This window comes from Sorghum bicolor, chromosome 10 (assembly GCF_000003195.3).
Source record: "Sorghum bicolor cultivar BTx623 chromosome 10, Sorghum_bicolor_NCBIv3, whole genome shotgun sequence".
In the NCBI taxonomy this organism is placed as follows: domain Eukaryota; kingdom Viridiplantae; phylum Streptophyta; class Magnoliopsida; order Poales; family Poaceae; genus Sorghum; species Sorghum bicolor.
In genome coordinates, this window is record NC_012879.2 from 50,765,830 (window position 1) to 50,789,156 (window position 23,327).

A 23,327-nucleotide genomic window follows, 5' to 3' on the forward strand; every position below is an offset into this window, starting at 1 on the left:
TGAAGTGGATGATTCGGAGGAATGGATATTATTGGCCGACAATACTTGAGGATTGCTTTAAGTATTTCAAAGGATGTCAAGGGTGTTCGAAATTTGGCAACATTCAAAGGGCACCCGCATCGGCTATGAATCCTATTATCAAACCTTGGCCGTTTAGGGGTTGGGCTATTGATCTCATCGGCCAGATTTATCCACCATCAAGCAAGGGGCATAAGTTTATCTTAGTTGCCACTGATTATTTCACCAAGTGGGTTGAGGCTATTCCCTTGAAGAAAGTTACATCGGCTAATATGATTGTTTTTGTAAAGGGGCATATTGTTTACCGATTTGGTATTCCCCAAACAATTACTACCGATCAGGGTACTATGTTTACATTAGGAGAGTTTGATGAGTTTGCAATCGGTATGGGGATTAAGGTGTTGAATTCTTCTCCTTACTATGCTCAAGCTAATGGACAGGCTGAAGCTTCTAACAAAGGGATTATTAAGCTCATTAAGCAGAAATTTGAAGAAAATCCTAGGAGATGGCATACATTGTTAAATGAAGCTTTGTGGTCATATCGGATGGCGTGTCATGGTTCAACCAAAGTATCACCCTATCAATTAGTGTATGGACATGATGCAGTATTACCGTGGGAAATTAAAACTGGTTCCAGACAGATGTTCTCTCAGGACCAATTAACTGCCGATGACTATGCTACTTTGATGAAAGATGAGTTGGATGATTTAGCAGGGCATCGGTTGAGAGCCTTAATTAGCATAGAGGAAAATAAAAGGAGAGTTGCTAAATGGTATGATAAGAAAGTAAAGGCCAAGGAGTTTGCCGATGGAGATTTGGTGTGGAAGTTGATTTTACCGATTGGGACTAAAAGCTGAAAGTTTGGAAAATGGTCTCCTAATTGGGAGGGTCCTTATCGGATAAATTGATCTGCTCCTAGCAATGCTTATATTTTAGAAACTCTCGAAGGAGTTGAATTCCCTAGAGCTTTAAATGGAAAATATTTAAAGAAGTACTATCTGAGTATCTGGATTGATGCATGAAGGTTTAAATGCCGATAACGGTCCTATCGGCTAGACAAAATGTTAAGTGTATCTGGAGCCATGCATGGAGTTTTAGTGCCGATAACAATCCTATCGGCTGGACCAAAATGATTAAAGTTTTTGAAAATAGAACTAAACAAGTTGCCGATTGTGGGGGTATAAACCCCTATACCCTTGTAGCGAGATGGAGAGCGAGGGAGGATTGGAGGAGAGGCCGGCCTGTTGGTTCTTCCTCTGGTTGTACTTCGCCATGATCAAGCTCTAATCAAGCTTGCTCATGGGATGACTCTGGTAATCTACTTCTTATTTCATTTTGCAATTATTATCCATGTATGTTCTGGTTCACAACTCTTTTGAGTACTTTAATCTATAGGACGCTATAGGTGAGGGTTGTAGTATAGGTGTAAGCGTGGTGCTTAGACCTAGATTACTTGTGGATATCCCCTGTCTAGCCGGATCGTGTGGTAGGCCGCGTAGGTGACAGTTACGTTGGTCCACTGTAGTCCACCTCCCCTTAGCAAGTGGTAGGGTTTATCGGCCTATGGATAAGCATCCTTTGTGGTGTATTCTTATCACATGGTTCGTCCCAGACATAGACATACCCCTTTGAAGTAGAGAAACCATAGTTATCCTCTCTATTCTCCTACCATCGCCCATATACTAGATTGCTCTTCTCTCTATTCCCATATTATCACCCATTGTTATCTTACCTTTAATATTGTTCTTATTCAATTCTACCATCTTTCCTATTTACACCTACCTATCTATCTAGGTTAAGTTAGAGTGTAGATTAGTTCTCCCGTTTCCTTGTGGATACGATAAAACCTTTAACCGGGTAAAAGCTACAACGGTATCCGTGTGCTTGCGGATTTATCTGTGTGCGTATAAATACCATAGTACACTCTAGTGCCATGCTAGGGATGACAACCTAGTATTCAAGTGGTGTTAGCAAGTGTCAACATCAAGTTCGTAGCTTGCGCATCTATCTGCCGATAAACTACTACCGTGGGTATACCCCAAGGTAGACTGCCGACAAGCTTTCGTCGACAGTGGCGCGCTAGGTAGGGGGTGTGTGTACAGCTTCTCAGACTCCTAGCAATGCTTATATTTTAGAAACTCTCGAAGGAGTTGAATTCCCTAGAGCTTTAAATGGAAAATATTTAAAGAAGTACTATCCGAGTATCTGGATTGATGCATGAAGGTTTAAATGCCGATAACGGTCCTATCAGCTAGACAAAATATTAAGTGTATCTGGAGCCATGCATGGAGTTTTAGTGCCGATAACAATCCTATCGGCTGGACCAAAATGATTAAAGTTTTTGAAAATAGAACTAAACAGGTTGCCGATTGTGGGGGTATAAACCCCTATACCCTTACGGCTAGACTTAGGCTAGGAGATTTGGCCCATCACAAGACAGTTCGAGGCTTGATCCAACTACTCGGAGTTTCGCGCAAGGAAACAGGACGTGGAGATCAAGCAAGATTCTAGTCGGTTAGAATAGGAATTGATATCGCATTATCTATGGCAATTGTAACCGACTAGGATTAGTTTCTAAATCTGTAACCCTGCCCTCTGGACTATATAAAGAGAGGCAAGGGACCCCCTTAGACAATTCAATTCAATCCACAGCAATACAATCAGACGCAGGACGTAGGTATTACGCCCGCACGGCGGCTGAACCTAGATAAAATCCTTGTCTGTGTCTTGCGTCACCATCAAGTTCGTAGCTTGCGCATCTGTCTGCCGATAAACTACTACCGTGGGTATACCCCAAGGTAGATTGCCGACTAGCTTTCGTCGACAGTGGCGCGCTAGGTAGGGGGTGTGCGTACAGCTTCCCAGACAAACAAGATGGTCATCATCACAGCTTCCGCTGTCGTGGCTGAAGGTCTCACATTCACCGTCGGGCAGATCACCTAGACGACTCACGCCGGCGGCCTTACGACCATGACTTTGGAACAAACTCAGATCCCATCTGAAATAGCAGAGGTGGTGATCCCGATCACACCGACCACGACCACTACGACTCCGAGGGCACGACCTGCTTCCTCGTTACAAGGGGAAATGAGTCGACAATTCGGATCTCCTTGAAGCCATCGATCACGCCGACCACAAGCTTCTTGAAGCCTCCAACCTGATGTGTTCGATTTCGTGCTAGCCTGATCGAGCACTGGTATCGAATTTTTTTGACTCCCATCGACCAACTCGTGCCACCAAGCACGAATGATTGGGGACGTCCTTGATAGTAACAGTGACCCCCAAGGAATGAACTGCCAAGCTCAAGACAGCCTCGCCAGACGAGGATTTCTCTCATGGTCTGAGTAACGCGGCTGACCAAGCTTCACGACATACTCGATCCCTATTCAGGAAGATGGGCTTGTCGCCGCGGCAAACCAGGTGAACAGCCCGTCACTTCGTCAACATGGTCTCCATCACACTGTGCCGGAAGACAAGATCAACAACACAAATTCAAGCACAGGCTCTATCGCTACCGAGGTTTTACACCCCGAGGACGAAGACTATGACCTGGATCTTTCGCCTTACCCCCTAGGTTTTTCCCGCTTTCTGGTCTTTCCACCTCGACGAGGAGATCTGGTTTTCAGTGTCAGCAATGACGAACTAGTCGTTGACAGCGAAACCGACGAACAAAGACAGCAGCGTGAACAGCGCAACGCTGATTGTGCTCAGCGATGAGCAGATGAGGAGCAGCGGCAACTGATCCCAAACAACCTTGATGATGCTTTCGACATGGTCGAAAACCAGCAAGTATTCAAGACACCAAGCGCCAATGTAGCCGTCGCCATGGCAAACCTTGATTGACTCCTAGATCCTCCAGAATATCAGGGCGTTCAGTCCAACATACGAGCACATCTGATCGCCACGATGGGACAGACTGCTACTCTACTCAAAAGGGTCCAAGCCATCTCCTACACGGAGGCCACCTCCGACCAGACTCATCGCAGTCGGGCCTCACCGTGACCCGGTGGACATCGTCGTAGCCGTTCGCCCTTCAATGACCGCAGGAAGGACACCCATCACGACAACCGTGGTCGGGACGCTGACAATTACCACGAACAGAGACGTGGACATGATCAGGAGGTGGACCAAGACCAGGACCTACGGCAAAACCTCTCTCATAGGGATGCTCGCGAGCGCATCAACAGGCGCATTACTAATAGAGTGGTACATGAAAACGTGCGACGCATCGAGTACGATGCAGCTCACGGCCCCCCTAGCCTAAAACAGTTCTCTTCACATCTTCGGCAAGTCATATGCCCCCACAATTTTAAGCTCGAGAAGCTTAAAAAGTACGATGGCAAGGAAAACCCCAAAAACTGGATCACCCTTTACGAGATCGTAGTTCGATCAACAGCAGGGGACGAGCACGTCATGGAAAATTTTTTTCCAGTCGTACTTGACCAAGCCGGCCATCAATGGCTCCTCGGTCTACCAGAAGACTCTTTTGATTCATGGGAGGAATTGCGGTAGGCTTTCATCGATAACTTCATTGCTACCTGCGAGCAGCCTGGAAACAAATACGACCTCGAGAGGATAAGAGACCGGAAGAACGAGCCCCTGCGCGACTACATCCGACGTTTCTCAGATATGCACCTCAATATTCCAAAAATTTCCCACGACAAGGCCATATCGGCTTTCATCAAAGGTTTACGTTTCCACAAAGCTTTAAGAAGCAAACTCCTACGCAAGAGGCCAACCACGGTTGCCGAACTCCTCACCACGGCCAAAAATTACGTCGACGCCGACGACGTAGAGAAGCTCATTCGAGAAGATGTTCGAGGAGCCGAGCAGCCTCCCCCGACGAGACGACTGTCGTGGACGTTTCGACATTAGGAACCCTCGCTGTGGCGACAACCGCGACCACCGAGAGGGGTGGGATAGGCGTCACGACAACCGTGATGACTTCAGAGGCAAGCGACCTCGCGACAATGATCACGAGGTAAATACAGTCAAGCTTTCCAACGGACGACGAGATTATCAAGAAGACTAAAACAAAACGTTGAAAGGACCATGCCAACTCCATCCCAAGTCTAACCACATGATGGAAGAATGTTATGTCCTCAAAAGCATCTATACACAACGGGCTGCTTAGGGAGACGCTGCCAAAATAACTAGGAAACATGACAGACACAGTCAAGAAGATGAAGACGACGACCAGGATAGGGACCCACGACATCAATATGTCAACCCAACCGACGTGGTGCACTCCATTTTTGGAGGGAAGGTCTCAATCGAGTCAAAATGAGAAAGAAAACTCCTCAAGAGGGCTTGCTTAAATGTGGACAGCGCTGATGGTTCGATCACCGACCCTAAATTCCCTCCCTGGTCACATCGAGAGATCTCTTTCAACAGGCAGGACCAGTGGGCTGCCATCCTAGAACCAGGACGCTTCCTGTTGATCCTGGACCCATGCATTAACAGCGTCAGGTTCGAGTGCGTGCTCGTGGATGGTGGTAGCTCTATCAACATCTTGTTTCGCAACAGCTTGCCTGCCGTCAAGCTAACTCCGACGCAGTTGAAACCGTATGAAGCTCAGTACCCCTTGGCCAAATAACGCTGCCCGTCTAGTTCGGAACGCTAGACCACTTTCGCACAGAATTCGTAAATTTGTGGTCACTGACTTTGACGGGACCTACCACGCTATTCTAGGTCGTCCTTCTCTCACCAAGTTCTCACAGTCCCACACTATTCATACTTGGTCCTCAAGATGCCAACCGAGAAGGGCGTCCTGACCGTCAGAGGCAATGTCCACACGGCATACACCTGCGAGGAGGAAAGCTTCAAGATCACCGAGGCAATCGACCTCTCGATTCGCATGGCAGAAACGGTGACACAAGCAACACAAGTCTCACCCGACCAGCTCAAACTGCCCAAACAGGAGACTCCAATAAAAAGCACTAGGTCCAAGGAGCACAAGGAAGTCCAGCTGGTCGACGACAGCCCAGAGAAAACGGCTCTCATCGGAGCCAATCTGGATGCCAAATAGGAAGACGCGCTCGTCATGTTTCTAAGGGACAACGTAAGCGTTTTTGCATGGAAACCTGCGGACATGCCCGGCGTCCCACGAAGCCTGATCGAGCACTCCTTAAATGTCTCGAAGACCGCAAGACCTATCAAGCAGAAGCTATGACGGTTCGCTCGTGACAAAAAGGAGGCTATTAGGATAGAGATTACACGGCTTTTAGCAGCCAGGTTTATTAAAGAAGTGTATCACCCCGATTGGCTCGCCAATCCGGTCCTTGTAAGAAAAAAGAATAATGAATGGAGAATGTGTGTTGATTACACCGATCTCAATAAACATTGTCCTAAGGATCCTTTTGGTCTTCCCCGCATAGACGAGGTGGTCGATTCAACGGCCGGGTGCGAACTACTCTCTTTCCTTGATTGTTTATCACCAGATCTCATTAAAAGAAGACGACCAGATTAAAACCTCCTTCATTACTCCCTTCGGTGCATGTTGCTACACCACCATGTCCTTTGGACTAAAAAATGCTGGAGCCACCTATCAACGTGCTATTCAGTAGTGCCTCCACGACGAGATACGTGATGACCTTGTCGAGGCTTGCGTCGACGACATTGTCATCAAAACCAGAGACGCTAGCACTCTCATCGACAACTTAGACCACACATTTAAAGCGCTAAACAAATACAAGTGGAAGCTTAACCCCAAAAAATGCATCTTTGGGGTTCCTTCCGTTATACTGCTCGGCAACATTGTCAGTCATGATAGAATACGACCAAACCCTTCAAAAGTCAAGGCAGTGCTCGATATATGACCACTCAGAAATGTAAAAGATGTTCAAAAGTTCACGGGTTGTATGGCTGCTCTCAGCCTGTTCATCTCTAGGCTAGGAGAAAAAGGACTCCCTTTCTTTAGACTATTAAAAGCATCAAAAAAATTCTCCTGGGCAGAAGAAGCTGACATTGCATTTGCGCAGCTCAAAACTTTCCTCACTTCACCATCCGTTCTCACTGCGCCTCAACCTAACGAGGACCCACTTCCTTTATATAGCAGCAACCGATCGGGTCGTCTCTACGGTGCTCGTAGTGGAGCGGGATGAACCAGGCCAAGTCTACAAAGTCCAGAGACCAGTATACTTCATAAGCGAAGTCCTAAACGAATCCAAGAACAGATACCCCCAGATACAAAAATTAATCTACGCCATCCTAATCACCTCAAGGAAGTTGAAACACTACTTCGATGGTCATCGCATCTTAGTTACTACAAGTTTTCCGTTGGGGGACATCTTGCTCAATAAGGACGCCAACGGCAGAACTATAAAATGGGCCATGGAATTATGCCCATTTTCATTGGATTTCTAGAGTCGTACAACCGTCAAGTCTCAAGCTCTGGTCGACTTCATCGCCGAATGGATAGATCTCAACGCACCGCCCACTCCAGATATCTCCGATCACTGGTCAATGTTCTTCGACGGGTCCCTAAACATCAAAGGTGCTGGTGCCAGGATCCTTTTCATTTCACCAAACAAGGACAAACTACGCTACGTCCTTAGGATCCTCTTCCTAGCATCCAACAATGTCGCCGAGTACGAAGCATGCTTGCATGACATCCAATTGGCCGTCGAACTGGGAGTCAAACGCCTTTACGTCTACGGCGACTCTGCCCTGGTCATTAACCAGTTAAATAAGGAGTGGGACATGACTCATGAGAAAATGGATCTATACTACAAAGAGATCTAGAGGTGGGAAGTGAATTTTTATGGAATAGAATATATACATGTGGTCTGGGACAAGAATCAAGCAGCACATGCGCTATCAAAGATAGGATCATCCCGTGCTCAGATTCCGCAAGGTGTTTTTGTCCAATACATTGACACACCGAGCGTTGGAACGGACCTGGTCGGCAAGCCACACAACGAGACACTGCTCATCCAGGACGCCACCCCGACAACCAGCGACAATGACTGGCGCACACCTTTCGTTAAGTACCTCTCGGACGGTTCAGGATTTCAAGACAAGACGAAGAACGAATGTCTCATCCGTTGATCCAAAAACTATATAATGGTTGACGGCCAACTTATGCGAAAAAATGCAAACTCAGAAGTCTTGTTGAAATGCATAACTCAAGACGATGGCATCAAGCTGCTAGATGACATACACGCTGGATCCTGTGGCAACCATGCCGCTTCTAGAACACTGGTCGGAAAAGCTTTCCGAGCAGGTTTTTACTGGCCAACCGCAGTAGCTGACGCTGAGAAGCTGGTCCGGCATTGTGAGGGGTGTCAGTTCTTCGCCAAAAGGACTCACGTACCCACTCACAAGATCCAGACGATACTGTCATCTTGGCCATTCGCCTGCTGGGGCCTTGATATGATTGGGCCATTCAAACCCACTCCCGGCAATTTCAAATTCGTATTCATGCTGATCGACAAGTTCTCCAAGTGGATCGAGTACATTCCACTAGTCAAAGCAACTTTAGAGAAGGCTGTAGAATTCCTCAATCAAATCATACATAGATTCGGAGTTCCTAACAGTATAATCACCGACCTGGGCACTCAGTTCACCGGCGCTACATTCTGGGATTTCTGTGATGACAGAGGCATAGTCATAAAATACGTGTCGGTAGCCCATCCTCGAGCCAACAGTCAAGTGGAGCAAGCCAATGGGATGATTATAGATGCACTAAAGAAGAGGCTGTACATGGAAAATGACAGAGCACCGGGCGGCGGATGAAAGAATTACCAGTGGTGGTCTGGGGTCTCCGAACACAGGTGTATCCCCCTATTTCATGGTTTATGGGGCTGAGGCAGTGCTTCCCTCCGATGTAGCTTTCAGATCCCCAGGAGTCGAGCACTCTGACTAGTCTTCAGCAGACCACACCAGAGAACTTGAAATTAATTGCATAGAAGAGAAACGGTTGGCCTCCTGCCTTCGAACAGCAAAGTACCTCGAAGCCATAAGACGATACTACAACAAGAACGTCAAGGATCGTTCTTTCGTGGTCGGTGATCTGGTACTCAAATGGAAAACAAACCAGAAAGTAATGCATAAGCTATCTACGCCATGGGAGGGACCTTTTGTGGTCGCCAAAGTCACACGTCCCACCTCTTATAGGCTGGCTTACCCAGACGGAATAAGCCTGCGTAACTATTGGCACATAGACAAATTACGGCGTTTCTACCCCTAAGTTTCAGTACATCTTACTTGTATCTTTTTCCTGATGAATAATAGTAAAGTTTGTCTTTTTGTCGTATATTTCTACATATGCAGAATACTTGACAAGCACGACAACATCTTTCCTTGACAAGTCACACAACGAAATCAATAAAGGGTACTCGTCATGATTCAGTGATACATCACTCAGAAAACTTATTTACAGCGCTCAAAACCATGGTTCTTAAATTCAGACTTTATTACAAACTATATAAACAAAGTTTACAGTAAACACCCCTCTAGGCGGCTTCTAGTCTATCTCTACAAACTACGCTAAGAGCCTACTGCTTGGGTTGCTCGCCTGCATGGGCTTCTTGTGCCGTCGAAGGGGTCGGGGCCACCGGCGCCTGGCTGGTTGAGACCACAGGGTCGACCGCCCATCTCCTACAATCGATGCCCCCGACAACTCCCTGGCCGACATGTCTGACCCTAGCTGATCGGGGGGAGTGGACGTCCCGCAGAGGTTTATGTCGCCGATCACTGTCAACGACAGGTCTAGAAGGCCGACGCGAAGGTCATCTGCCTCCTTCAGACCAACCTCCTTTGGGTATCCCCTCTCCAGCCGGGAAAGATCGACTAGGGGGTAGTGAGCGCGCACCATGCTGAGGACATGGGCTCCGATGAACTCCCCAGCGTCCTTCACGAACTGTTGGAGCTAGCCCCATGCTTGCTGCGCCTTCTCGACCGGGGTCCGTCTTGGTGTGCGGGGCTGGTCCTCGGGGAGTTCTGGGCTGATCAAGTCTAGCACCGGGGCGACTCCCTTCCAGATCATTATGCAGTTCATTTTCCAGGAGTCTCGGTCTTTGACCAGGTCCTCAACGTGCTTCTTAGTGTTGGCCTTGAGCACTATGACCAGTTTCGAGCAAAAACGGAGACAAACAGTCAACAACATGCTATGCTAATAAATAATTTGTGGTCGGTGAAGTCAAAGCAGATCTTACCAGTCAGCTCCCGATTCCTGGTCTTGAGCTCCTCGCCGACCTTACGCTCGCTTTCTAGCGCACGCGCACGCTCCTAGCTGAGCTGGTCTCTATCCTTTTGGAGGCGCCCAATCTCCACCTCCAGACCTAAAGCGATAATTGTCTGACATACAAATTGACCACGTAGTTAGCTACAACTACTCAGAAACTTGACTTACTCCTCTTCTCACGGTCCTTATCGGTTAGTCACCGAGTGAGGTCCAGCACACGCTCTTCCTGAGCTACCTTCTCCTTCGCCTCCCTCTCGGCCTCTGACCGAAGGCGGTCCACCTCCACGGTCAGGGCCTTGTTCTCGGTGACCACACCCTCAATTTGGTCGAAGCACCTTTTTCGGTACTTCGCCGTTTTCATTGCGTCATGCGGATTTTAGACATGCTACACAGTAAACACTCCACGGTTTATATATACTCCAACCAAATTTGAGACCACTTACCTTAACCTCACTGACGAGGTGCTTGGCAGCGCGCTCTACCCTTTCCGCCTCCTCAACCTCGGCGATCTCCTCGTGGCTGGCCCAATGGTCCCCACGCTGGCGTCATACGTAGATGTGTTGGCGACCATCATGGGGATGCCCTTGGATCTCCTCCACTTTGTCGTCGGAGGCCGCCCGAGTTTCCTCGCCCTCTGCGCTACCCCCAACCACGGTAACGGGTAACATAGGACCCTTACCTCAGTCAGGAGCGCCCTCCTGCGTGGGAGCCTCCACTGGAGCTGGAGACGGAGCCCTGTCCTCTTCAACTGGAGCAGGAGACGGAACCTTGTTTTCCCCCTCCAACACACTGCTCGGGGGAGGAGTCCCCACGGTCCCATCACCCCTTGTCGGGGCGCTCGCCTTGGACCTCCCTCGGGCCGGGTCCTCATCGGCCACCTCCAACGCAGGAACAGCAGCGGGCTGTGCCACGGGCTACTCTAGGGCAGTCTGCCCTACAACGTTCTGCTCGGCGGCCACCAGCTCAGTTGTCCTTGAGCCCAAAACACTACCGGGATCAACATCCGAGGCAGTACTACAAAGAAGATCCAATCTAAAATTACCACACCGAAATCAAACTTCATGAAAAAAGAAACTTTTCTTGATAAATTTATAGATTGGAACTTCGGTGCGCCGCTGTGAAGACCCTCCTCCTGGCTCGCCCCGCCACTGCAGTCATCTCTGCTCCCCCTGGTCGCGCCTGCTCGACGTGCGCGGCAGGCGGGTCCTCGGCAATCCGACCACCGTCGCCCGAGGCGACGTCCGGGCGGCTGCGGGGTCTGCGGACCAAGGTAGGGGCTGCCTCTTCCTCCTCCTCATCATCATCGACGAATCTAATAAGTCAGCGGCGCTTGGGTGCTCGGCTTCCTGAGGTCCCCTGGCCAGGCATAGGTCCTGGAACTGTTCCTATTGGCGTCGTTTCCGCAGGAGATGTCTCCACAGCCATCGGCCTCTTGTCGGCCACTCTCTCATCAGTGGTCAGCGCCGGGCGGTTCTCATCCTCATCACTGGTGGTGTATTGGTAACACCGAGCAGCGTTGTCTGCCGGAGGGTCTACCCCGGTCGGGTGGTTCATACCGGGCGCTAGTGACACATACACCGACAACCGGTCAATGTCTCCAATCTGCAACACAAAGGCGACAAGTCATTAGCACAAGAGCACGACTCTCTACAACATTACAAATAAACTAAGAACTTCACTTACCTTAGGGGCTGGTCGATCCAGCCTGTAAGCGTGCATCCGATCATCGCTTCGTACGAAGCTACTATCAGCCAGGTTGAATAGCTCATTGATCCTTCGCTAGATCTTCGGCTTTTCCAAGTTATCCCGGTGCATCCTGGTCAAGTCTTGACTACCTTGGTACTCATACGCCGAGTACACCCTCCTCTGGCAAGGCATGACTCGGCGGCTGAGGAAGTTCCCGACCACTCCAGGCCCATCCAGTCGTGATCAGTCGATCAGGGTCATCAACTCCGACACCTGACCAGTATACTCCAGCCAATCCGTCCAGCTGACCCTCTTCTCGGGTGTCAACAAAAGCTAGTCGGCAGTCTACCCTTGGGTATGCCCACGGTAGTAGTTTATCGGTAGACGGTGCGCAAGCTACGAACTTGACGGTGACGCAAGACACGGACAAGGTTTTTATCTAGGTTCGGCCGCCGTGTGGGCGTAATACCTACGTCCTACGTCTGATTGTATTGAGTTGATATGAATTGTCTAGGGGGTCCCTTGCCTCCCCTTATATAGTCCGGAGGGTAGGGTTACAGATCTAGAAACTAATCCTAGTCGGTTACAATTGTCATAGATAGTACGATATCAATTCCTATTCCAACCGACTAGAATCCTGCTTGATCTCCACATCTTGTTTCCTTGCGCGAAACTTTGAGCAGTTGGATCAAGCCTCGAACTGTCTCGTGATGGACCAAGTCTCCTGGTCCAAGTCTAGCCGTAAGGGTATAGGGGTTTATACCCCCACATCGGGGATGTAGCCGACGTCGCAGAATGTGGCGCTGCGTGGCTCCTCCCTGATGTAGAACCACCTCTTGTACCACTCAGTAAGGGAGGTGTTCCAGAGGCAACTGAGATACTGATTCTTCATCCTATCATAGAGATTGAGGTATACTGCACCTGCAATCTTCGACCCTCCGACTGCTCCTTTCTTCCTCAAACAGAATAAGTAGCGGAAAAGGTCGAAATGCGGCTCGATACCAATAAATGCCTCACAGAGGTGAATGAAGGTTGCAATAAGCAGAATGGAGTTCAGGTGTAGATTGAAGATCTCGATCTCATAGTAAAGAAGCAACCCTTGAAGAAATGGATGAACAGGCATCCCAAACCCCCTCTTGAAAAAATCCTCAAAAACAACAATCACACCAGCTCGGGGATCTAGGTAACTCTCCCCTTCTAGCGCTCTCCAGCCACCGAGCTCCTGGTCGTGCAGTAGACCCATCTCGACGAGGTCATTGAGGGACCTCGTGGTGCACCGTGATTTCTTCCACTCCTTGGCTATCATCTCGGCCCTCTTCTTTGAGCCGCTCTTGGCCATTCTTTCTGTGTGGAGAGTTTTGAACTGGGTCTCGCAGGATTGGAGGTGATGAGGAAGCTGAAGGCAGAAGACAACAAGGGAATATAGGCAGAATGCTAGTACGCAACTGTTGGGTAAAAATTCCAAGATACATCGTTGGGCCCTTTATAACAGCCGCACCACCTCTTCCACTTCCTGCGTTTTGGGGAAATGTGCGGTTTTTGCGGCGAAAGTGGCGTTTTGGTTTTCAACTTCTGTTGCAGTAAATTCGGTAGGCTTTTTAAAATGATTGTTGGTTTGCCTTTCTTGATCCGTGCGATGAGCGGCTGTGCAGTTAGCAGGCACCCCTTTTTATGCGACCGACTGACAAGATAGCAGAGTGCCTTGTCACATCGCAAATTAATGAGGCAACGAGATGTTTTCAAATGCCAAGTGATTAATTTGTTTGGTTTTCTTGAAAGTCTGGGGACTGTACCGACCACCGAGCATGATACGCTTAGGGACTGGTCGACCAGCCCGCTCATTTGAAAGTCTGGGGACTGTACCGACCATCGAGCATGATACGCTCGGGGACTGGTCGACCAGCCTGCTCATTTGAAAGTCTGGGGACTGTACCGACCACCGAGCATGATACACTTGGGGACTGGTCGACCAGCCCGCTCATTTGTGAACTAGGGACTGTACCGACCACTAAGCATTATACGCTCGGGGACTGGTCGACCAGCCTGCTCAATCACAGATGAGCATTATATGCTTGGGGACCTGTAAATTCAATCGCATAACATTCAAGGGATAGTTTTATTTTTCAAGACCTTGTTACAAGGCTCATACTTCGCCTTCCAGCAAGCTCGGGGACTATATCGGTACGATGCATCTGGCAATGCATCTTAGTATCAGATTTTCTATGTGGTTTTTTCTCTTTAAGACCCTGGCACCACGTGCCTACGTCACCTACTACCAGGCTCGGGGACTAAGTGGGCACACTTCACCTTACGGTGAATATGCTTGCTTTTTGAAGCACTATACTTTTTGGAAAAGTAAAGTGGGCACACTTCACCAGGAAAGAAATCTTTTTTGATTAAGAGCACCATGCATTCTTCGAACAACCTGCTTCTTCGATGTTGATCAACTGTCTTTTGAGTTGGTTAAAAATCATTGCAACTATTTGGGTGACTTTCATGCTGATCGAAGATGTCAAGCTTCGTTGGTCGAAGAAGCTCAAGACGGCGTGTTACATCATAATACATGGAGCTCGGGGACTAGCTGTGGGGGTATAAACCCCTATACCCTTACGGCTAGACTTGGGCTAGGAGATTTGGCCCATCGCGAGACAGTTCAAGGCTTGATCCAACTGCTCGGAGTTTCGCGCAAGGAAACAGGACGTGGAAATCAAGCAAGACTCTAGTCGGTTAGAATAGGAATTGATGTTGCATTATCTATGGCAATTGTAACCGACTAGGATTAGTTTCCAAATCTGTAACCTTGCCCTCCAGACTATATAAAGAGAGGCAAGGGACCCCCTTAGACAATTCAATTCAATCCACAGCAATACAATCAGACACAGGACGTAGGTATTACGCCCGCACGGCGGCCGAACCTGGATAAAATCCTTATATGTGTCTTGCGTCACCATCAAGTTCGTAGCTTGCGCATCTGTCTGCCAATAAACTACTACTGTGGGTATACCCCAAGGTAGACTGGCGACTAGCTTTCGTCGGCACCGATGAAAAGTTCACAGATTCAGCAAAGCCTGGATGGCCGATATTGCGCGCAGACGGATCTGGTTGGCCTCTTCTATTTCTCGAGTGTCTTCATCGGTAGAACCTTCCACTAGTTTCAACTTCTTCTTCATTTGTAGTGCTTTGCGGGCTTGGACATCTCTCTCTTGCTGAAGAGTTTTGAGCGCATCAGGCAGCTAGTTTTCTTCTAGCTGAGTTTGAGTCAGGGCTTCTTCCACTTGCTTAAGTTCGGCTAGCAGGGCTTCTCTTTTCGCTGATAGATTGGAGATCTTTTGTTTTAGTTCATCTCCTGAGGACTATAGAACGCCGATGCTCTTGTGTTTCTCATCGGTAGCATGCTTTACTAGCAGCATCTCCTCTTTGAGCCGGGCATGACAGTTATATCGGCAAGGCGCTCGGTAGCCTTCTAATACTAGAGTTGGCGACTTTCTAGGTGGGCAGCTTGGAAGAGGATTTCTTCTACATCGGCTGGAATTTGGCCACGGAGGGTCTTGAATATGACTTTGGCTGGATCGGAATCGTCCACTAGTTAGGCCGTGTCTTGGTGCAACAGAGCTAATAAGTCTTCCAACTTGGCCTTAATCTCTGCCGATGTGATTCCAACTGCCTGAGAGGAGCTTGCTTCTTCGCCTTCATCATCAGAGATGTTGATAGCAAAGGAGAATAGACTATTTGGAGAGTCTTGCTCCTAGAAAAGGAAGAAGATAAGTTACTCAAGATTAAGTGTTGATAGTGCAAAGTCTAGAAAATTGGATAACTTACTTGCTTTAGGGCAATTTCCTGTCTCTGACGTGGAGATGCAGCTGGTATTGTAGTTTGATCGGCTGGGGTTGCCGATGGAATGACTTCAGCTGAAAAGTTACAAAGATGATTATAGCTTATAAATAAATTCATCAGTAATAATTCTGTGATCAGTACTTTACCTTGAGGAGGTATGGTGATTGTCTGTTTTGGAGGGACGACCGATGATGTGCCCAGATCAACCGGATCAGCAATCTGTTCAGATACATCGGCTGGTGCTTCTTGCGGCTGGGGTACTGATCGAGGGGGAGAAGGTACTTCTTGCGTCTGGGGCTCTGATTGAGAAGGAGAAGATGCTATTTGGATCGGGGATACTGGACGAGGTGGAGAGGATGGTGTTGTCTTCTGACGCTTTGGCTCGGTCTTGTTGCTTTTCGGACCCTTTCTCTTGGCTGGAGCTTGACTGGGCTGGGGGGCATCGGCACCTGATGTTTGGGCGCTCTTGGTCTTTGCCGATTTGTTGGTCTGCTGTTACAACAACCAAAGTTTCATGAGTTGAAATATAAAAGGGTACTGGTGAAGTTTTTGCTAAAGAATAAAAGTTACCGATGAAGTTCTCGTTGCAGCCGATGTACCCTGAAAAGATAATGTGAGTATGGGATGAAATCAGTATAAACAAACAAAATTAAGAGTTTACCTTAAAAGCATGTGCTAGAGTGGCAGCAGCGACCGATGGAGATGTTTTCGACCGTTTGGTGGTTGTCTTTTTGAAGCGTACGTTGCGATGCATCAGAGCCGCTAGACTTGGCGTATTGCGGCCGATCAGAGAAATTGGGCCTGATTGAAGAAGTTCGATCGGCCTCCCACTTCTGCTAATTGTCGATGTTGGGTCATCGACCTGTTGAAACAAGAATAAATAAGTTGCCGATAAGGTTAAAGATAACAAAGGAACTGAGGTATCAGTAAAGGACTTACAATGTTATCGGGGACTTTGTAGTTGGAGTCAATCATGCCGCAATATGTATGAGCCGATACCCTGAACAGATGCTCCTTCCATTCTTCCCACCAATGTTTATACAACTGAGTAATGAAGAGGGTCGGAACCAAGGACGATAGATCGATGTATGTTGTATCGACATCTGGCTCGAGTTGAGCTATCCTAATCCATTCGAGTCTGCTGGTTATTGTCTCTCTTTGTTTTACCACATCGACATAACAAAGTCTGATTGGCAGTTGACCAAAAGCCAGTTGGCGAGCCAGTGCCGATGGGTTGTAAAACTCATAGGTGGTGTTGATGTTCTTCCCGTTGCCAAAGCTATTCACTGGAATTGCTCTTGGAGTGATGATTGCCATCATCAAATCATTATCCTTGTTGAGAGCATTGTCAAAGGGGTGGAAGGTGAGTGGGAACCTGGTTTCTGGATCTTCATAAGGCATCCATGCTCGCTGATCTTTGGAAAGGCCATCATACAGGGTTTGGAAGAATCGGCCGACCTGGTTTTCGTTGGAGGCAGTGCCAGGGAGAACTATAATAGCTTCACCATAATTGAGGGGTGAGCGAGTTTCCGATTCATCATCTGCCAGTTCATAATCTTCGGCGATATCTTTGGGGAATTGTTGTGCAAAGAAATCAAACCGAAGGCGTTTATGCATATGAACGTTGAGCCACATGTTGATGAACCACCAAGGACCTCCTAGATTGCCGATGGGTTCACCTAGCAGAAGTTTCTCGGTTACTTGATGGAGGAGGTGATAGACGGAGCCTAATAGGTATCGGCCAAGAGGGAATCGACCACCATCAGCTAATCTTTCTACTGCCGATAAGTAGACGGAGGTTTGTCCTACCGATCGGCCACAGAAGATGAATTTGTCTAGCCACATATTCAAAAAAGTGGCATTATCTCGCTGACCAACTAGTCCTGTTCTTTGATACTTCTGAATGTACCCTGACCAACCACCGATGTTGCGGGTTTCTACTTTGCGTTCGGCTTTGCGGCCGAATAGTCGGCCGTCATCGGCAATTGCAATATCCAAGCCAGTAAGCATGAATACATCAGCAAGCGTGGGAGAAGCTGGGCCATGGCCAAAAATAAAGGCGTTGAACATGTCTGACCAGAAATTAAATATGAAGCAGCTATCAGCATTGATTCATTTCTTTTCATATCGGCAATGGACAACCTGATGCACTGGTCTATTTTGCGTTCACCCCAATATACTTCACTTGTGTTGCTAACCCTCAAAAACCAATCCTTCCATCCTTTGGTGGGGTTTGGCTAGGATCGGAAGATATCCTTCCACAGATCTAAAGAAAAATTTTTGGCCCTAAAAGGTATCCTATTGGTTTCCGCATTGATCAAATCGGTAGGATCTGGGTCACCCAGTGGACCGAGGAATAACAATTTTCTCGCTCAGTTCCTAAAATTCGAAGATTGAAAGAACAGAGAGAAAGAAAGAAGAACAAAAATGCTAAGTAAGTAGACTTGCAAAAAGTAAAGGGTTACAGTAAAGGAAGAAAAAGATAGGAATAGATTAACCTCAGGGACGACGAAGTTGACGGCCATTTCTTCCCGAGGAAGAAAAGATCAAAGACTTGATGGATCGTTTGAGGAGATTTTGCTGGGGTTCTTGAGCTCTTCATCAATACCACCGCCAGAGAGATGAGTTTGGGGGGATGAAGGATGGCAAGATGGAGAAGGAGTGTTGAGGAAGGAGGTATTTATAGGATAAAGTGGACAGGGGTATTTCTGACTTATCTCTTTGCCGTATCCGTGAAAATCGAGAGTGTTCAGGTGGATATGGTAACTATTCGCACGATAATCAAGGGATTGTGCAGGTGATTTGACAGCAAGTAATCATGATTTTAAGAGATATTTCACTGTACAAGATCTCTTGGTTGGCACATCGGCAGTCAACTCTAACAGAACGGTTGCCGATGAGTGGGTGTTTAGGAGATTTGGTTCGGGTGGTTGAGAAATTCGAGGTGCATGCTGCAAACCCGAATTAAGGTTGTTTGGATTTGGTAATTAATTGCTATCAGAAGGAAATAATTGTGAAAAGGCATCATTATCAGGAAAGAATTTTGGAGCATTAAATGATTTTATACTCCAAAATTGGGGGGCATGTGTTGACACCGTGTTTTGACACAAGTCAGGAAGGTTAATGAAGCTTGGATCAGTAGATGGAGAAGTAACGACTGACTAATATAAAAGATACCGATGGCCTATGATATCGATGATAAGGCCTCAGGAGGGAGGTATGATTAAGTCTAGGAACAGTGGTTGATCGGTACCAATGGTCGATGTTGACGATTGCCGATGGAGGATGAAGATGCCGATGATGGTGCAAAGAGACGTGGGAGTCATCGGCAGGAATAAGGGTGGTGTGCCGATCGTCCAAGATAGATAAATTATTGTTTTCTATAATTGTTAGAGTTTATTTTATGTATGAATTCTATTTGATTTGGAATTAGAATCCTAGTCGTATCTGGTTGTAACTCTTTAGGACAGAGTATAAATATAGGCCTAGTAGCGATGTAAGAAAAAATCCAATCAATCATACACAACTTTTACATCTACTGTTGCATCTACTTATTCGACGACTTCGTCAACTCGCATATTTTCCTTTTACCTACGAGTTCTTAGGAATTCATCAAGCCAAACTTGACGGATTCTCAAGTTCCGCGTGAATACCTCTTGGCCATGGCATCAGGGCGCATCGCTGTTGTCGGGACTAAAGTATTCGAGTTATCACCTTTGTCGGTTGTATGGTCAAATCAGCTGGCATGCCTTAACATTGAATCGGGTATTAGCCTTTTGTGTTTGCAGATCCACTTTTGCACCAACACACCTATCATCCAACTTCGTGTGACGGTTTCCAACAGACCTCTACGATGCATCTTGACCATTGTTTTAAGTCGGTTCGATCCAAGGGCTACGGTTCATCCCACCGAACTATATAAGCAGAGGTAGACCCCCCTGAGGCATCTTCAATACTTCAATTCTTTATCTCCAGTCAAGATCAGGAGAGGGATCCTTCAAATGCACTACCTCTCTAGAGCCTAGCAATCAAGAAGAAGACTAGTACACCTCTACTTAGGTTTAGATCTAGTCTTAGAATTAGAACTAGAAGAGAGAGAGGTAGAATATCTGGAGGAAGCCCTAGGCCTAGCAGTGCTCCTTCTTCACCTTGTGCCTGCGGATTCGAGTTCTTCAAGAGCTTGGATCAGAGATTTCTTCGGTCATCAACTTCTATTCGTTAGTAAGTTTATTATTCTTATTGTTCTTCTAGTTTATGAGTTTCATTTGAGTATTTTAATCTAGTGCACTAGGTTAGAATATAATTCATAGTGTAAGCATGGTGCTTAGGCTCGGGTTACTCATAGATGCGCCCTATAGTCAGGATCGATGGTAGATCGCGAAGGTGATAGCTTTGTTGAGTCTTATATAGTCCACCTCCCATCTGTAGATTATATCCGTAGGAGATCTTTTGTTACATGGTAGATTCGTACTATATTTGCGACCTTCCATAGTAATTCCCGAGCGGGTCAGTAAGTACAAAACTCCCTAAAAATATAATTAGATCACCCTAGTTATCTCCCTCAACCTTCTAGTGTCTCATCCTTGATTGTGCTCAGGGATTAAGCCAAGATCAAGATCCCTCCAGCCGTTCCTTTGAGTTTGATATTAAAGCTGGGTCATCCTGGTGAAGTGCTACATCGGTATCTTATATGTGCGCTTGTGGATAATCATAGATCTTAGTGTGCATTAATAAATACCAACACAAGGCCAAAGGGATGCGTCTATGAGTGCCGAGTTGAGACAGGTTGCCGATGGCTTTGCCTATAGGGTTAGGTCATTTACTGGTTATGACACAAATGGATATCACTTTCACACAAAAAGTTACAAGCAGAGTCACCCCAATCGAAGAACCACAAGTTCTGGAGTTTTTACGCCTAGCCTTGATGGGGTCAAATATTATGGAAGAAATGAAGAAGTATACGAACTCAGGTTCCATGGTTCCAAACCTCTTAATCCCATCATATTCAAATGCCATTGATTTGATTCTAAAGTAACGAGACGAACATATTCTAATCATGGGCTAGTTGAAATTTGACAGGATTCTGTCTTACCAGGAGATGATGTCTATATTGTGTCCCAACATGCCATGCAAGTTTATTATCTGTCATATGCATGCCAAATCCAAGAGCATCTTAAGGGTTGGGATATTGTGAACAAGGTATCACCACACGGTAAAGTACCTATCCCAAATGATGAAGATTACAACTTAAACCCAATCACATATGATGGAGAGTTCATTCAAAAAGAGGGGCTAGAAGGGATGTTTGAGATAGACTTAATTGAAGCGATCGAAATGGAAGTTGACAATGAAAGGGTTGTTGACGAGGATGTTGCAGATGAGGTGGAAAATGTAAAGGACTTACAATTACTTGAGTGATTACATTTAGGCAATGATGACAACATTGCTCCTTTGCATAGTGTTGATTATTTCGACATGGTTGACAGTGATGATGAAACTTATGATCCAACTAATCCTGATCATGAAGATTATTTCTAATGCATGTAATAATATGTTATTTTGTGAATATTTTGCATCTATTTCTATGTACATCTTGTTTATCTATGTTAATTGGTTTACTCTTTTGAATTGCAAGTGACTCAACAAAGAGATGGGTGGTACGAGGAACGTATGATCGCTTTACCAAACAAGGCCCCGTGCAGCTAAGGCACTTGAGGGGAGGAGGAGGAGGGCTCGCAGGAGGGAGCCCTCACTTGCTGCCACACTGGAGGAGGAGCAGGTGCCGCAGCAGGACGCCGAGGAGGATGAGGAATAGGAGGACAACGAGGTGCATGTGAATGAGGAGGAGGCGGTAGTAGGAGTTCTGCTTCCTCTTGTTCGTCGGTTGTCTACTTGCGAGGTCCCGTGAGCCACCCTCTGCGCCTGATACCTCTTCACAAACGCCTGGTGATTTGACCCAATGGGGAAAAGTAACTTAAGATGTTATCAATACTTCATCATATGATATGTTGCAAATCACAATATATACTAACATTTTTTCTTAATCACTTGGGCAGGGGTTGGACGAGTGTACAGTCTGCAGGTTGTCACACACGCCAAGTCAATGGCATGCTAGGACTTCTATGCAAGGAACGCTTCTCTAGCATGGTTGAGTACACCGGAGTGAGGCAGCCGGCCTACACGTTCAACCACTACACCACCTCCGCTGATTCTAGAGATCGAGATGGCAGGGAATTCAACAACAACACGAAGCGGGTGAAGGCCGAGCTGTGGGTAAGTCTTCCTCGCACTACATTGCTCAATACATCGCATTCATTGGACATTCTTCAAATAATGAATGGATACATCGTGTCTATGTATAGGATTTCTTCAGATGCCAGGATGGATTTGAGGAGATGGCAGCTTTGGTGGCTACCAAAGTCTGTAAAAAACTCGTGAAGGACATGCATTATGAGGCACACATCTAGGCCGTCATCACATACAACGGGGTGCTTCATGGCACGAAGGTCACGAAAAAAGAAGCAAGAGATATGATGTTGACCCAACAACAGTACATGGAGGTAAATATAGAAAATTAATACTGATTTCTTTTGATATTATTAAGTAGGCTTAATTTGATCTTATATGTCATATTGATGACGTGTAGGCGATTCCGTGTTGGTGCACCCCGCATCCCGACTACTGGGCATATATGGTGGACAAGTGGTGCACCCACGAGTGGGAGGAGACACACAATGCTTTGTCGAGAGCAGTGTGTGATGATGTTAGGTGTACCACACCATCAAGGCAGCCACGGCCTTAGCGGATATGCACAAACATAGGTACGCAAATTCATTTATTTATTCTAACACACAATTCTACATGAATTCTAATAATTTTATTGTTTTTCTCATAGTCGTCATCATATGGTGGCTAGCCTTGCTCCCAATTCAAGGTGTTCGCTACGGCCCATATGAAAGGTCCTAATATGGCTAGAGGGGGGTGAATAGCCTATTTAAAAATTCTACAAACTCACTAGACCAAGAGTAAAAAACAAAGTGAAGCTTTTAGCTCTAGCTCTAATGGGGTGTTTGCAAGCCACATATCCAACAATTCTAGTTGATATAATCACCAGGTACACAAGAGCTATGTCACTACTTACACTAGAAAGCTACCTAAAGTTTCTATACAAGTAAGTAAGGATGAAAACGGAATGGAAATATCCCGAACCGAACCGTTTTCTATATTGGATCCGATCGAATTCGTATTTTCTTGTCCGACTTTACCGTTTTCGTTTTCGTATTTTAGATGTTTCGTATTTCAAATGTAAAAGTAGAAAACGGTTTAGACATTTTTTGATTGTTTTCTACTTTTCTACTTTTAATTTGAAATATTTCGAATTCAAAATTTGGTTTAAACCGAATTTAGTCAACTGCACGGTCACGCAGCCCAATTACAGAGTACTCACTATGCATCTGTGTTCTTTCTACTAGTGGCTAGCTATGTTCCTGCTAGCTATTAATTACTTGTTCTTATTTATGTGTGGGCTATTGTATTTAATACCTAAGACCAAGAATCATGCACTTTTTAATTATTATATGCACTTAAACTTGATCGTGTATAT